Here is a 19,049-nt window from a genome sequence, read left to right as displayed (position 1 = left end):
TCATCGCTATCGTCGTTCTCGTCGCCATGGTTCCCGCGGTCATGGTTACGCGGTTCGTGCAGGTTCGCGTTTCCCTCTTCGTTGCGTTCACCATCGCGACTGTGTCTGTCGTCATTGTCGTCGGCTTGTTGCTCCGCGTTCTGCTGGCCAACGTGGCCTTCTCCTGGTGACATATTGGAATCGTTGTCTTCGCCGTCCGCGGTCTTCTTTCCGCTTCTAAGTCCGTGCCTTTTGGGTGGTTCAGACATCTACCGCGTTACACAGATTCCGGAATAAATCAAGTTTTGCTACAACTGATTATCGAAGATGCGCGCGCGTCTAGCTATCGAGCGCTGTGTTAGAAATTGCTTCTTAACGTGTCACCGAAGACCGTAGTTGATCCAACTGCGACCGCAACCTTTGACGCTCGAAGATCCCTGACCCTCAACTCCGAGCGTCCGCACCCGATTCTATTAACCCGCGGTTCTAGCGCGTTCCAAGGTATCACTACACCCCGTAAGCTGCGTAAGCACTAGATGAAATGTGTGAACTGGTGTTATGTTCCTAGCTGTCTTATCCTCGGATAGTCGAGGGATAATACTGACGATGCGTACGCCAATGCTAATCAAACCGACTCGCAGTCGGGTAAGTCAAAATATGTCTTATAAAAAGGTAACAAAAAAATTTCGTTATTCGTTTACGATTCGCCAAGCTTCACTTCCGAGAGTGATAAAAAAAATGTATACCCAATGGCGTTCAGCCTAGCTCGGCATCAAATCGGATAATCAAAAAACCAAAAAAAAAAAAAAAAATCCAGAATCTCACAATAATTTCCTGCTTCCGAGACGTTAGGCCTTGTCGAAAATATGGAAAAAATTGAAATAGACGTGGTTTATAGAAGTGGTTAAATGTAACACCTACATACGATTAGATGAATCAAACGCAACTGATTAAATAAAAAAAATGATAATAAACATCGTGACTCATCTAGTAGATGTGGGGTCTGTCCACCCTAATGTCGTCCGTTGATGTCTGTCCCCCCCTAAAATGACTCTGTCAACCCCTTTCTCGGCTGCTAGCACAATCAGATGGCTTCTAAATGACCAACTGAGATACCTAATCAGCTCACCCCAAACCAATTAAAATCCCGCCCGAACACTTTCGTCTACTACTTCTCGATTGGCAAAACGAGCTGCCCGGAATGGGACTCCTGGTGAGTGGTATTTGTCCTCTGACCCTATTGCCCAGTACCTACAACGCCCAAGACAAGCTGCCCGATAACAGAACACCATTCATCATACCCCCCGATATTGGCACTATTGACCGGCTATACCCAAGCCTGATCAAGATCCCAATGCATCGCATTATAAAAAAAATCTAAATTGAACCAATTGTAGTTATTAATTCCCCCAAAATATACCTGAAATCCTGGGGCGAAACCCATTCAAATCCCTTGGGCAAACCTGTATACCCCCAGAGTGTGTCCGACAAAAAAAAAACTCTATTTAAAGCCCACAAGGCTGTGGGCCCCACGTTCGGGCGCCATTTTCTGTTACGTGCGGTATTTTTGCCAGGCGGACGCATGCTCTCCCGATTGCCTCACCATCGTGTTGCATGCCCCAGTCGTCGCGCAGGTATGCTTGCTTTAAGCTCGAGCTAGCTCGCCGGACTACGGGGTGGTTCTTGTGACTCTGAGCCATACCAACCGCACCATACAAGAAAAAAAAATACATACCTGATACTCTCCATGTTCACTCTAGGGATACCACGCTGCCCGGGACAACCCCTCTTGGCCAGAGATGGCGATTGGCCAGCCATTCACAACCCACCCTTCCATGGTCGGCAATGGCTAATGATATTGCTGCCGACCCCAATATGAACGCCCGTATCTGCCCCCTTAAAATTCACCCCCCCTTACTGTCCACATGTCCGTCCGTCTCCCCCACATCTAAAAGAATATCGTCACCAAATCTGCAAAATTAACAATTCATGTTTATTATATTAATATGTTATATAAATACGTATGCAATCATATGTAGCCATGATTGCGAGACAAAAACTCACAACTAATTAACCTTAAAAATTATGTACCTAAATATCCCATCCCTTGCCCATGACCATGCATGCGTGCATATATATATATACTTGGGGTATGTATGGTGTGGGATCTATGGCAATGCTAGCCGCTCTTTATACGAGTCTTGATACGCACCTTAACTGGTGCAACCGACACCTATTCCCCACGCCCTCCACCTTATACATAGGTCATGCACTTGGGTGCCTTACCGTCAGGCACCACCTCTATTTCGTCGGAATCTTACGTTCTACAATATAAATTTAATCTGAGGTCTAATTCAGTTCAGTCTGTTATTATATTCTATGAGCTACTCGGCTTATATAAATCTTCGACCGGTTCATCCGGGTTTAGCTTAGGTGTACATAAATGTTTAACATATCAACTACTTTGACCTAAGAGTATATAAACGTTTGATTCCTAGCTCCTGTACTTATTCTCGATTGTTTATATTTGATTCAATTCAATTTTCATTTCTGGGTATATGGGTTATCCACAAACTTACAAACGTATATATATGATACCAACATTTGGCGTTATCGGGATCTTCTGCTGAGTGCAGTCACTGCTATATCCACACATTGTCAGGAATACATGCGAACGTCGGTTCGCCCTCCCCAAGAAATAAAACACAACGCAAAAGAAACCGGAACGGGTTAGGTTCCTCTAGGAGAACATCCGACAAATAGATCAAATTCCCACCCAGTCCTACAAGACGTCTTGTATCAGGGAATACTCTCAGTGTAATTGGATAACCCCGCGGTGGCGAATTATTACTCTCTCTCGGACCCCTTCCTATAATGGTTATTCACTCAGACTTGAATTATGAATGGGTATTTCGAGGACAAACCTACGTTATTTGCGGTGCTACCAAACACTCCCCGAAATTCACCACCAAATATATGGCTGTGTACAAACGTATATGTGTTTCTACCCGTTACTAAATATATGCTTAAACTAGGAAAACCTGTAACCCGTCCGACCAGAGTACTGCTTTATTAATTGGATGTAGTCCTGCATCTATATTGTGCTCAGACGAATGCTACTGAGGCTTCCTTAAGTGGTTGTGCCGCTTTTGTGTATGGCCCTAGATGGCCGGTGGTGTTACGCTCTTATTTCGGTCCGGATAGGCGACCCTTTGCCTCCCGCCTTTTCGCCCAACAATGTACTCGTAGGTGCCGTGGTTGATTCACCAACCGCGTGGCCCGATCGTCCTGGCGACACGGCGGCTGTTTCGCGCGGCTGGGACAGACTGCAGCTCTTTCCAACGCCGCTGACGAATGTCGCACACTCTACAAAAATGTAAGTGTTGATGCAGGATGGCACAAAAAAAAAATTGCAGTGCCGACACGTATAGGCCGTGCTGAAGACGGTGGAATCTGCCCCCAAGCAATTGCCAAACTCAGTGGCCAGTCGGGCGATGTGATACTTATTTTGCGATCACTAGGTCGCTTCCAAACCGTAAGTGGTGACCCGATAAACTTTGGTGGGAAGAAATTTTCCTGGTTTTGTTCGTTCTTGTATTGAGCGTGTGTGTTCGCCTCCGCTGCTGTCGATTAAAAGGGAAGTTGGCCGCGGAAATTGCGCCGATAAGCGTGCAACTGACGTTTGTCATTTGCTGACATGACACGGACATGAGGTTGCCAGACTTATGTCCCGATCCGTCGCACAGGGTGACCGCAACAAGGATATATACTATATATACCACCGGTATCCATGATTTTCTCACACAACAATATATGCTATACACGTAAGCATTTGGTGAAATTTGAACATATCTAAACGATTTTTAAGATAAATATAAAATAAAAAATAGGTAGGTACTTTGTGTGAGGATCCAAAGTTTCAGGTTTTTTGTGGTCTGCGTGTAAAAACTATGACTACGAATCACGTATTTCAACAATATATGACGTAAGCGTAACTATTTGATGAAATTTGATGAATTTTGAAGCTTCTAGCCGTAAAAAGGGGGCAAAAATTAGAGTTTATATGGGGTATATAATATATATACCACCGATCTCTATGATTTTTTCAGACAACAATATATGCTATATACGTAAGCATATGGTGAAATTTGAAGCGTCTAGCTATTAAAAAGGGGCAGAAATTGCGCACAGTTTCTTATCTGAACAATCGGTTGTATGAGATATATACTATATACCACCGATCTCAATGATTTTTTCAGACAACAAAAATGCTATACACGTAAGCATTTGGTGAAATTTGAACATATCTAAACGATTTTTAAGATAAATATAAAATAAAAAATAGGTAGGTAATCTGTGTGAGGATGCAAATCTTCACGTTTTTTGTGGTCTGCATGTAAAAACTATGAGTACGAATCACGTCTTTCAAAAATATATGACGTAAACGTAACTATTTGATGAAATTTGATGAATTTTGAAGCTTCTAGCCGTAAAAAAGGGGCAAAAATGACAGTTTATATGAAGTATATAATATATATACCACCGATCTCTATGATTTTTTCAGACAACAATATATGCTATATACGTAAGCATTTTGTGAAATTTGAAACTTGCAGCTGTTAAAACGGGGCAGAAATTGCGCAAAGTTTCTTATCTGAACAATCGGTTGTATGAGATATATACTATATATACAACCGATCTCTATGATTTTTTCAGACAACAATATATGCTATATACGTAAGCAATCGGTGAAACTTGAAGCTTATAGCTGTTAAAATGGGGTAGAAATTGCGTAAAGTTTCTTATCTGAACAATCGGTTGTATGAGATATATACTATATATACAACCGATCTCTATGATATTTTCAGACAACAATATATGCTATATACGTAAGCAATCGGTGAAATTTGAAGCTTAAAGCTGTTAAAATGGGGTAGAAATGGCGAAAAGTTTCTTATCTGAACAATCGGTTGTATGAGATATATACTATATATACAACCGATCTCTATGATTTTTGCAGACAACAATATATGCTATATATGTACGTAAGCAATCGGTGAAATTTGAAGCTTATAGCTGTTAAAATGGGGTAGAAATTGCGAAAAGTTTCTTATCTGAACAATCGGTTGTATGAGATATATACTATATATACAACCGATCTCTATGATTTTTGCAGACAACAATATATGCTATATATGTACGTAAGCAATCGGTGAAATTTGAAGCTTATAGCTGTTAAAATGGGGTGGAAATTGCGAAAAGTTTCTTATCTGAACAATCGGTTGTATGAGATATATACTATATATACAACCGATCTTTATGATTTTTTCAGACAACAATATATGCTATATCCGTAAGCATTCGTTGAAATTTGAAGCCTCTAGCTCTTAAAATAGGGCAGTAATTACGAAAAGTTCCTTATCTGAACAATCGGTTGTGGGGGATATATACTATATATACGACCGATCTCATCAATTTATTCAGGCAACAATACGTGCAATATACGAAAGTATATGGTGAAGTTTGAAGCTTCACTCTGTTAAATTGGGTAAGATATTACAAAAATCCTCTTTTTCTGAAAAATCGGTTGTATGGAGGATATATGCTATAGTGGTCCGATCCGGTCGGTTCCGACAAATGTCTAATCGGACACCCAAATACACCCGCTCACCAAATTTTATCAAGATATCTCAAAAATTGAGGGACTAGTTTGCATACAAACAGACAGACGGACAGACGGACATGGCTAAATCAACTCAGCTCTTCAACCTGATTATTTCGGTATACTTAATGGTGGGTCTATCTATTTTCCTTTAAGGACTTACAATTTTCGGTTTCGTGACGAAATTAATATACCATTTCATTTTCATGAAAGGTATAAAAATAGGTAGGTCATTTGTGTGAGGATGCAAAGCTTCACGTTTTTTGTGGTCTGCATGTAAAAACTATGAGTACGAATCACGTCTTTCAAAAATATATGGCGTAAACGTAACTATTTGATGAAATTTGATGAATTTTGAAGCTTCTAGCCGTAAAAAAGGGGCAAAAATGACAGTTTATATGAAGTATATAATATATATACCACCGATCTCTACGCTTTTTTCAGACAACAATATATGCTATATACGTAAGCATTTTGTGAAATTTGAAGCTTGCAGCTAGGCATGCTTAACCAACGAACCGATATCATTTCGTTACGATAATTAACGTTAATATACGAAACAAAGTCATTTCGTTTCGTTTATTAACGTTAAGAACGTCAAATTAACGAAATGATTTTGTTTCGTTTTCTGCCATATCAAAACGAAATCAAATCGTTTATGTTGATTATTAATTTCAAACTATGCTGGCAAAGCTGATTGATGGCGGAGTCATTAAAGGTGATAGCATTAGCCAAGCTGATTGCAACTTTTCTCATGAATTTTGACAGTACGAACATTTCTCAGAGTATTTTTGACATTACCACCAACGAATTACACAAACAAATTACATGGAGTTTGTGTGTATATCCGCTCACTGTTACCACCTTATACTAGGTTCAAACACACACCAAATTGGCAATTTATACTCTTTGGGCAATTTATTACGCAATTTGTCATATAATAAATTGTAATAATAAATTTCGAATTTAAAAAAAATTGCGTAATAAATTGTTTCAACCTGCAAATGCAACATTGTAAAGTGTGTTTATTGACTATATTTAAACGTCACTTACGCATGGCTGAACTATATGGTTGGCTCATTTCATCAGCTGATTTTATGTCTTTCATTTCACTGGAGTAGGGACTGTCAAAAGAAGATGGCAAAATCAAAATGAAAACAAAACACTGAACACATTTTCTTACAACACACAAAAATTTCAAAGTTTTATGTTTTCATTCCATTCTATTCACCTAATACCAACACACACATTTTGACAGTCTCAACAAAGATATGTTGTTACTGTAGAGATGAGCCAACCAGCTATCAAATTACTATTGTGTAAGCTAAATAGAGTTGTATGAACACCACTCAATTTAAATCGAAATAGCCTCAATTTATTTTTCTGTTTGAACATAGTATTACGGCTTCACCATGGCTATAGCATTGCCAGCACAATTCAAACATAAAGTATCACGTTTTTGTTAACGTTTTTCACGTTAACGAAAGCTTTTCGTTTCGGTTAAAAACGAGATACAATTTATCTTGATAATTTCTTTATCGATAATATTTCGAAGTGTTTCAATGGAAACGGTGGAAATTTTTTGATAAACGATTAGCTTAACGTTAAGGTGCATCCCTGCTTGCAGCTGTTAAAACGGGGCAGAAATTGCGCAAAGTTTCTTATCTGAACAATCGGTTGTATGAGATATATACTATATATACAACCGATCTCTATGATTTTTTCAGACAACAATATATGCTATATACGTAAGCAATCGGTGAAATTTGAAGCTTATAGCTGTTAAGATGGGGTAGAAATTGCGTAAAGTTTCTTATCTGAACAATCGGTTGTATGAGATATATACTATATATACAACCGATCTCTATGATTTCTTCAGACAACAATATATGCTATATACGTAAGCAATCGGTGAAATTTGAAGCTTATAGCTGTTAAAATGGGGTAGAAATTGCGAAAAGTTTCTTATCTGAACAATCGGTTGTATGAGATATATACTATATATACAACCGATCTCTATGATTTTTGCAGACAACAATATATGCTATATATGTTCGTAAGCAATCGGTGAAATTTGAAGCTTCTAGCTGTTAAAATGGGGCTAAAATTTGCGAAAATATATATATATATATATACTATATATATATACTATATATACCACCAAATATATACTATATATACCACCGATCTTTATGATTTTTTCATACAACAATATATGCTATATACGTAAGCATTCGTTGAAATGTGAAGCCTCTAGCTCTTAAAATAGGGCAGTAATTACCAAAAGTTCCTTATCTGAACAATCGGTTGTGGGGGATATATACTATATATACGACCGATCTCATCAATTTTTTCAGGCAACAATACGTGCAATATACGAAAGTATATGGTGAAGTTTAAAGCTTCAATCTGTTAAATTGGGTAAGATATTACAAAAATCCTCTTTTTCTGAAAAATCGGTTGTATGGAGGATATATGCTATAGAGGTCCGATCCGGTCGGTTCCGACAAATGTCTAATCGGACACCCAAATACACCAGCTCACCAAATTTTATCAATATATCTCAAAAATTGAGGGACTAGTTTGCATACAAACAGACAGACGGACAGACGGACATGGCTAAATCAACTCAGCTCTTCAACCTGATTATTTTGGTATGCTTAATGGTGGGTCTATCTATTTTCTTTTAAGGACTTACAATTTTCGGTTTCGTGACGAAATTAATATACCATTTCATTTTCATGAAAGGTATAAAAATAGGTAGGTAATCTGTGTGAGGATGCAAAGCTTCACGTTTTTTGTGGTCTGCATGTAAAAACTATGAGTACGAATCACGTCTTTCAAAAATATATGACGTAAACGTAACTATTTGATGAATTTTGATGAATTTTGAAGCTTCTAGCCGTAAAAAAGGGGCAAAAATGACAGTTTATATGAAGTATATAATATATATACCACCGATCTCTATGATTTTTTCAGACAACAATATATGCTATATACGTAAGCGGTTTGTGAAATTTGAAGCTTGCAGCTGTTAAAACGGGGCAGAGATTGCGCAAAGTTTCTTATCTGAACAATCGGTTGTATGAGATATATACTATATATACAACCGATCGCTATAATTTTTTCAGACAACAATATATGCTATATACGTAAGCAATCGGTGAAATTTGAAGCTTATAGCTGTTAAAATGGGGTAGAAATTGCGTAAAGTTTCTTATCTGAACAATCGGTTGTATGAGATATATACTATATATACAACCGATCTCTGTGCTTTTTTCAGACAACAATATATGCTATATACGTAAGCAATCGGTGAAATTTGAAGCTTATAGCTGTTAAAATGGGGTAGAAATTGCGAAAAGTTTCTTATCTGAACAATCGGTTGTATGAGATATATACTATATATACAACCGATCTCTATGATTTTTGCAGAAAACAATATATGCTATATATGTACGTAAGCAATCGGTGAAATTTGAAGCTTATAGCTGTTAAAATGGGGTAGAAATTGCGTAAAGTTTCTTATCTGAACAATCGGTTGTATGAGATATATACTATATATACAACCGATCTCTGTGCTTTTTTCAGACAACAATATATGCTATATACGTAAGCAATCGGTGAAATTTGAAGCTTATAGCTGTTAAAATGGGGTAGAAATTGCGTAAAGTTTCTTATCTGAACAATCGGTTGTATGAGATATATACTATATATACAACCGATCTCTGTGCTTTTTTCAGACAACAATATATGCTATATACGTAAGCAATCGGTGAAATTTGAAGCTTATAGCTGTTAAAATGGGGTAGAAATTGCAATAAGTTTCTTATCTGAACAATCGGTTGTATGAGATATATACTATATATACAACCGATCTCTATGATTTTTTCATACAACAATATATGCTATATACGTAAGTATTCGGTGAAATTTGAAGCTTCTAGTTGTTAAAATGGGGCTAAAATTTGTGAAAATATATATATATATATACATATATATACTATATATACCACCGATCTTTATGATTTTTTCAGACAACAATATATGCTATATACGTAAGCAATCGGTGAAATTTGAAGCTTATAGCTGTTAAAATGGTGTAGAAATCGCGAAAAGTTTCTTATCTGAACAATCGTTTGTATGAGATATATACTATATATACAACCGATCTCTATGATTTTTGCAGACAACAATATATGCTATATATGTACGTAAGCAATCGGTGAAATTTGAAGCTTGCAGCTGTTAAAACGGGGCAGATATTGCGCAAAGTTTCTTATCTGAACAATCGGTTTTATGAGATATATACTATATATACAACCGATCTCTATGATTTTTTCAGACAACAATATATGCTATATACGTAAGCAATCGGTGAAATTTGAAGCTTATAGCTGTTAAAATGGTGTAGAAATCGCGAAAAGTTTCTTATCTGTACAATCGGTTGTATGAGATATATACTATATATACAACCGATCTCTATGATTTTTGCAGACAACAATATATGCTATATATGTACGTAAGCAATCGGTGAAATTTGAAGCTTATAGCTGTTAAAATGGTGTAGAAATCGCGAAAAGTTTCTTATCTGAACAATCGGTTGTATGAGATATATACTATATATACAACCGATCTCTATGATTTTTTCAGACAACAATATACGCTATATACGTTAGCAATCGGTGAAATTTGAAGCTTATAGCTGTTAAAATGGTGTAGAAATCGCGAAAAGTTTCTTATCTGAACAATCGGTTGTATGAGATATATACTATATATACAACCGATCTCTATGATTTTTTCAGACAACAATATATTCTATATACGTAAGTATTCGGTGAAATTTGAAGCTTCTAGCTGTTAAAATGGGGCTAAAATTTGCGAAAATATATATATATATATAATATATATATCACCATATATATACTATATATACCACCGATATTTATGATTTTATCAGACAACAATATATGCTATATACGTAAGCATTCGTTGAAATTTGAAGCCACTAGCTCTTAAAATAGGGCAGTAATTACGAAAAGTTCCTTATCTGAACAATCGGTTGTGGGGGATATATACTATATATACGACCGATCTCATCAATTTTTTCAGGCAACAATACGTGCAATATACGAAAGTATATGGTGAAGTTTGAAGCTTCAATCTCTTAAATTGGGTAAGATATTACAAAAATCCTCTTTTTCTGAAAAATCGGTTGTATGGAGGATATATGCTATAGTGGTCCGGTCAGGTCGGTTCCGACAAATGTCTAATCGGACACCCAAATACACCCGCTCACCAAATTTTATCAAGATATCTCAAAAATTGAGGGACTAGTTTGCATACAAACAGACAGACGGACAGACGGACATGGCTAAATCAACTCAGCTCTTCAACCTGATTATTTCGGTATACTTAATGGTGGGTCTATCTATTTTCCTTTAAGGACTTACAATTTTCGGTTTCGTGACGAAATTAATATACCATTTAATTTTCATGAAAGGTATAAAAATAGGTAGGTAATCTGTGTGAGGATGCAAAGCTTCACGTTTTTTGTGGTCTGCATGTAAAAACTCTGAGTACGAATCACGTCTTTCAAAAATATATGACGTAAACGTAACTATTTGATGAAATTTGATGAATTTTGAAGCTTCTAGCCGTAAAAAGGGGCAAAAATTACAGTTTATATGAAGTATATAATATATATACCACCGATCTCTATGATTTTTTCAGACAACAATATATGCTATATACGTAAGCATTTTGTGAAATTTGAAGCTTGCAGCTGTTAAAACGGGGCAGAAATTGCGCAAAGTTTCTTATCTGAACAATCGGTTGTATGAGATATATACTATATATACAACCGATCTCTATGATTTTTTCAGACAACAATATATGCTATATACGTAAGCAATCGGTGAAATTTGAAGCTTATAGCTGTTAAAATGGGGTAGAAATTGCGTAAAGTTTTTTATCTGAACAATCGGTTGTATGAGATATATACTATATATACAACCGATCTCTATGATTTTTTCAGACAACAATATATGCTATATACGTAAGCAATCGGTGAAATTTGAAGCTTATAGCTGTTAAAATGGGGTAGAAATTGCGAAAAGTTTCTTATCTGAACAATCGGTTGTATGAGATATATACTATATATACAACCGATCTCTATGATTTTTGCAGACAACAATATATGCTATATATGTACGTAAGCAATCGGTGAAATTTGAAGCTTATAGCTGTTAAAATGGGGTAGAAATTGCGAAAAGTTTCTTATCTGAACAATCGGTTGTATGAGATATATACTATATATACAACCGATCTCTATGATTTTTTCAGACAACAATATATGCTATATACGTAAGTATTCGGTGAAATTTGAAGCTTCTAGCTGTTAAAATGGGGCTAAAATTTGCGAAAATATGTATATATATATATATATATATATATATATATATACTATATATATACTATATATACCACCATATATATACTATATATACCACCGATCTTTATGATTTTTTCAGAGAACAATATATACTATATACGTAAGCATTCGTTGAAATTTGAAGCCTCTAGCTCTTAAAATAGGGCAGTAATTACGAAAAGTTCCTTATCTGAAAACTCGGTTGTGGGGGATATATACTATATATACGACCGATCAAATCAATTTTTTCAGGCAACAATACGTGCAATATACGAAAGTATATGTTGAAGTTTGAAGCTTCAATCTGTTAAATTGGGTAAGATATTACAAAAATCCTCTTTTTCTGAAAAATCGGTTGTATGGAGGATATATGCTGTAGTGGTCCGATCCGGTCGGTTCCGTCAAATGTGTAATCGGACACCCAAATACACCCGCTCACAAAATTTTATCAAGATATCTCAAAAATTGAGGGACTAGTTTGCATACAAACAGACAGACGGACAGACGGACATGGCTAAATCAACTCAGCTCTTCAACCTGATTATTTCGGTATACTTAATGGTGGGTTTATTTATTTTCCTTTAAGGACTTACAATTTTCGGTTTCGTGACGAAATTAATATACCATTTCATTTTCATGAAAGGTATAAAAATAGGTAGGTAATCTGTGTGAGGATGCAAAGCTTCACGTTTTTTGTGGTCTGCATGTAAAAACCATGAGTACGAATCACGTCTTTCAAAAATATATGACGTAAACGTAACTATTTGATGAAATTTGATGAATTTTGAAGCTTCTAGCCGTAAAAAAGGGGCAAAAATGACAGTTTATATGAAGTATATAATATATATACCACCGATCTCTACGCTTTTTTCAGACAACAATATATGCTATATACGTAAGCATTTTGTGAAATTTGAAGCTTGCAGCTGTTAAAACGGGGCAGAAATTGCGCAAAGTTTCTTATCTGAACAATCGGTTGTATGAGATATATACTATATATACAACCGATCTCTATGATTTTTTCAGACAACAATATATGCTATATACGTAAGCAATCGGTGAAATTTGAAGCTTACAGCTGTTAAAATGGGGTAGAAATTGCGTAAAGTTTCTTATCTGAACAATCGGTTGTATGAGATATATACTATATATACAACCGATCTCTATGATTTTTTCAGACAACAATATATGCTATATACGTAAGCAATCGGTGAAATTTGAAGTTTATAGCTGTTAAAATGGGGTAGAAATTGCGAAAAGTTTCTTATCTGAACAATCGGTTGTATGAGATATATACTATATATACAACCGATCTCTATGATTTTTGCAGACAACAATATATGCTATATACGTATGTAAGCAATCGGTGAAATTTGAAGCTTATAGCTGTTAAAATGGGGTAGGAATTGCGAAAAGTTTCTTATCTGAACAATCGGTTGTATGAGATATATACTATATATACAACCGATCTCTATGATTTTTTCAGATAACAATATATGCTATATACGTAAGTATTCGGTGAAATTTGAAGCTTCTAGCTGTTAAAATGGGGCTAAAATTTGCGAAAATATATATATATATACTATATATACCACCATATATATACTATATATACCACCGATCTTTATGATTTTTTCAGACAACAATATATGCTATATATGTAAGCATTCGTTGAAATTTGAAGCCTCTAGCTCTTAAAATTGGGCAGTAATTACGAAAAGTTCCTTATCTGAACAATCGGTTGTGGAGGATATATACTATATATACGACCGATCTCATCAATTTTTTCAGGCAACAATACGTGCAATATACGAAAGTATATGGTGAAGTTTGAAGCTTCAATTTGTTAAATTGGGTAAGATATTACAAAAATCCTCTTTTTCTGAAAAATCGGTTGTATGGAGGATATATGCTATAGTGGTCCGATCCGGTCGGTTCCGACAAATGTCTAATCGGACACCCAAATAAACCCGCTCACCAAATTTTATCAAGATATCTCAAAAATTGAGGGACTAGTTTGCATACAAACAGACAGACGGACAGACGGACTGGCTAAATCAACTCAGCTCTTCAACCTGATTATTTCGGTATACTTAATGGTGGGTCTATCTATTTTCCTTTAAGGACTTACAATTTTCGGTTTCGTGACGAAATTAATATACCATTTCATTTTCATTAAAGGTATAAAAATAGGTAGGTAATCTGTGTGAGGATGCAAAGCTTCACGTTTTTTGTGGTCTGCATGTAAAAACTATGAGTACGAATCACGTCTTTCAAAAATATGTGACGTAAACGTAACTATTTGATGAAATTTGATGCATTTTGAAGCTTCTAGCCGTAAAAAAGGGGCAAAAATGACATTTTTTATATGAAGTATATAATATATATACCACCGATCTCTATGATTTTTTTAGACAACAATATATGCTATATACGTAAGCGTTTTGTAAAATTTGAAGCTTGCAGCTGTTAAAACGGGGCAGAAATTGCGCAAAGTTTCTTATCTGAACAATCGGTTGTATGAGATATATACTATATATACAACCGATCTCTATGATTTTTCAGACAACAATATATGCTATATACGTAAGCAATCGGTGAAATTTGAAGCTTATAGCTGTTGAAATGGGGTATAAATTGCGAAAAGTTTCTTATCTGAACAATCGGTTGTATGAGATATATACTATATATACAACAGATCTCTATGTTTTTTGCAGACAACAATATATGCTATATATGTACGTAAGCAATCGGTGAAATTTGAAGCTTATAGCTGTTAAAATGGGGTAGAAATTGCGAAAAGTTTCTTATTTGAACAATCGGTTGTATGAAATATATACTATATATACAACCGATCTCTATGATTTTTTCAGACAACAATATATGCTATATACGTAAGTATTCGGTGAAATTTGAAGCTTCTAGCTGTTAAAATGGGGCTAAAATTTCCGAAAAAATATATATATATATACTATATATATATACTATATATACCACCATATATATACTATATATACCACCGATCTTTATGATTTTTTCAGACAACAATATATGCTATATACGTAAGCATTCGTTGAAATTTGAAGCCTCTAGCTCTTAAAATAGGTCAGTAATTACGAAAAGTCCCTTATCTGAACAATCGGTTGTGGGGGATATATACTATATATACGACCGATCTCATCAATTTTTTCAGGCAACAATACGTGCAATATACGAAAGTATATGGTTAAGTTTGAAGCTTCAATCTGTTAAATTGGGTAAGATATTACAAAAATCCTCTTTTTCTGAAAAATCGGTTGTATGGAGGATATATGCTATAGTGGTCCGAACCGTTCGGTTCCGACAAATGTCTAATCGGACACCCAAATACACCCGCTCACCAAATTTTATCAAGATATCTCAAAAATTGAGGGACTAGTTTGCATACAAACAGACAGACGGACAGACGGACAGACGGACATGGCTAAATCAACTCAGCTCTTCAACCTGACTATTTCGGTATACTTAATGGTGGGTCTATCTATTTTCCTTTAAGAACTTACAATTTTCGGTTTCGTGACGAAATTAATATACCATTTCATTTTCATGAAAGGTATAAAAATAGGTAGGTAATCTGTGTGAGGATGCAAAGCTTCATGTTTTTTGTGGTCTACATGTAAAAACTATGAGTACGAATCACGTCTTTCAAAAATATATGACGTAAACGTAACTATTTGATGAAATTTGATGAATTTTGAAGCTTCTAGCCGTAAAAAAGGGGCAAAAGTGACAGTTTATATGAAGTATATAATATATATACCACCGATCTGTATGATTTTTTCAGACAACAATATATGCTATATACGTAAGCATTTTGTGAAATTTGAAGCTTGCAGCTGTTAAAACGGGGCAGAAATTGCGCAAAGTTTCTTATCTGAACAATCGGTTATATGAGATATATACTATATATACAACCGATCTCTATGATTTTTTCAGACAACATTATATGCTATATACGTAAGCAATCGGTGAAATTTGAAGCTTATAGCTGTTAAAATGGGGTAGAAGTTGCGTAAAGTTTCTTATCTGAACAATCGGTTGTATGAGATATATACTATATATACAACCGATCTCTATGATTTTTGCAGACAACAATATATGCTATATATGTACGTAAGCAATCGGTGAAATTTGAAGCTTATAGCTGTTAAAATGGGGTAGAAATTGCGAAAAGTTTCTTATCTGAACAATCGGTTGTATGAGATATATACTATATATACAAACCGATCTGTATGATTTTTTCAGACAACAATATATGCTATATACGTAAGCAATCGGTGAAATTTGAAGCTTATAGCTGTTAAAATGGGGTAGAAATTGCGTAAAGTTTCTTATCTGAATAATCGGTTGTATGAGATATATACTATATATACAACCGATCTCTATGATTTTGTCAGACAACAATATATGCCATATACGTAAGCAATCGGTGAAATTTGAAGCTTATAGCTGTTAAAATGGGGTAGAAATTGCGAAAAGTTTCTTATCTGAACAATCGGTTGTATGAGATATATACTATATATACAACCGATCTCTATGATTTTTGCAGACAACAATATATGCTATATATGTACGTAAGCAATCGGTGAAATTTGAAGCTTATAGCTGTTAAAATGGGGTAGAAATTGCGAAAAGTTTCTTATCTGAACAATCGGTTGTATGAGATATATACTATATATACAACCGATCTCTATGATTTTTTCAGACAACAATATATGCTATATACGTAAGTATTCGGTGAAATTTGAAGCTTCTAGATGTTAAAATGGGGCTTAAATTTGGGAATATATATATATATATATACTATATATATATACTATATATACCACCGATCTTTATGATTTTTTCAGACAACAATATATGCTATATACGTAAGCATTCGTTGAAGTTTGAAGCCTCTAGCTCTTAAAATAGCGCTAAAATTTGCGAAAATATATATATATATATACTATATATACCACCTTATATATACTATATATACAACCGATCTCTATGATTTTGTCAGACAACAATATATGCTATATACGTAAGCAATCGGTGAAATTTGAAGCTTATAGCTGTTAAAATGGGATAGAAATTGCGAAAAGTTTCTTATCTGAACAATCGGTTGTATGAGATATATACTATATATACAACCGATCTCTATGATTTTTGCAGACAACAATATATGCTATATATGTACGTAAGCAATCGGTGAAATTTGAAGCTTATAGCTGTTAAAATGGGGTAGAAATTGCGAAAAGTGTCTTATCTGAACAATCGGTTGTATGAGATATATACTATATATACAACCGATCTCTATGATTTTGTCAGACAACAATATATGCTATATACGTAAGCAATCGGTGAAATTTGAAGCTTATAGCTGTTAAAATGGGGTAGAAATTGCGAAAAGTTTCTTATCTGAACAATCGGTTGTATGAGATATATACTATATATACAACCGATTCTATGATTTTTTCAGACAACAATATATGCTATATACGTAAGCATATAGTGAAATTTGAAGCGTCTAGCTGTTAAAAAGGGGCAGAAATTGCGCAAAGTTTCTTAACTGAACAATCGGCTGTATGAGATATATACTATATATACAACCAATCTGTATGATTTTTTCAGACAACAATATATGCTATATACGTAAGCAATCAGTGAAATTTGAAGCTTATAGCTGTTAAAATGGGGTAGAAATTGCGAAAAGTTTCTTATCTGAACAATCGGTTGTATGAGATATATACTATATTACAACCGATTCTATGATTTTTTCAGACAATAATATATGCTATATACGTAAGCATATAGTGAAATTTGAAGCTTCTAGCTGTTAAAATGGGGCCGATCGTAAAAAAAATATATATATACTATATATATATACTATATATACCATCATATATATATTATATATATCACCGATCTCTATGATTTTTTGACACAACAATACATACTATATACGTAAACAATCGGTGAAATTTGAAGCTTATAACTGTTAAAATGGGGTAGAAATTGCGAAAAGTTTCTTATCTGAACAACCGGTTGTATGAGATACATATATACTATATATACAACCGATTCTATGATTTTTTCAGACAACAATATATGCTATATACGTAAGCATATAGTGAAATTTGAAGCGTCTAGCTGTTAAAAAGGGGCAGAAATTGCGCAAAGTTTCTTAACTGAACAATCGGCTGTATGAGATATACAACCAATCTGTATGATTTTTTCAGACAACAATATATGCTATATACGTAAGCAATCAGTGAAATTTGAAGCTTATAGCTGTTAAAATGGGGTAGAAATTGCGAAAAGTTTCTTATCTGAACAATCGGTTGTATGAGATATATACTATATATACAACCGATTCTATGATTTTTTCAGACAATAATATATGCTATATACGTAAGCATATAGTGAAATTTGAAGCGTCTAGCTGTTAAAAAGGGGCAGAAATTGCGCAAAGTTTCTTAACTGAACAATCGGCTGTATGAGATATATACTATATATACCACCGATCTCAGTGATTTTTTCAGACAACAATATATGCTATACACGTAAGCATTTTGTGAAATTTGAAGTTTCTAGCTGTTAAAATGGGAAAGAAATTGCGCAAAGTTTCTTAGCTGAACAATCGGTTGTATGGGATATATACTATATATACCACCGGTATCTATGATTTTCTCAGACAACAATATATGCTATACACGTAAGCATTTGGTGAAATTTGAACATATCTAAACGATTTTTAAGATAAATATAAAATAAAAAATAGGTAGGTAATCTGTGTGAGGATGCAAAGCTTCACGTTTTTTGTGGTCTGCATGTAAAAACTATGACTACGAATCACGTATTTCAAAAATATATGACGCAAACGTAACTATTTGATGAAATTTGATGAATTTTGAAGCTTCTAGCCGTAAAAAAGGGGTCAAGATGACAGTT

The 19,049-nt window shown here is 34.7% G+C and overlaps 1 pseudogene; it reads left to right on the top strand.

The window, feature by feature from the left end:
- The first annotated feature begins 585 nt into the window (after positions 1–585).
- The window catches only part of LOC137235300 (BTB/POZ domain-containing protein 6-B pseudogene), a 29,484-nt pseudogene continuing 11,020 nt past the window's right edge, over positions 586–19,049 (top strand).

Source organism: Eurosta solidaginis, chromosome X (genome assembly GCF_040869045.1).
Source record: "Eurosta solidaginis isolate ZX-2024a chromosome X, ASM4086904v1, whole genome shotgun sequence".
NCBI classification, from domain to species: Eukaryota; Metazoa; Arthropoda; class Insecta; order Diptera; family Tephritidae; genus Eurosta; species Eurosta solidaginis.
The sequence above is the reverse complement of the archived record's forward strand: the minus strand, read 5'-3'. Positions and strand labels throughout refer to the sequence as shown.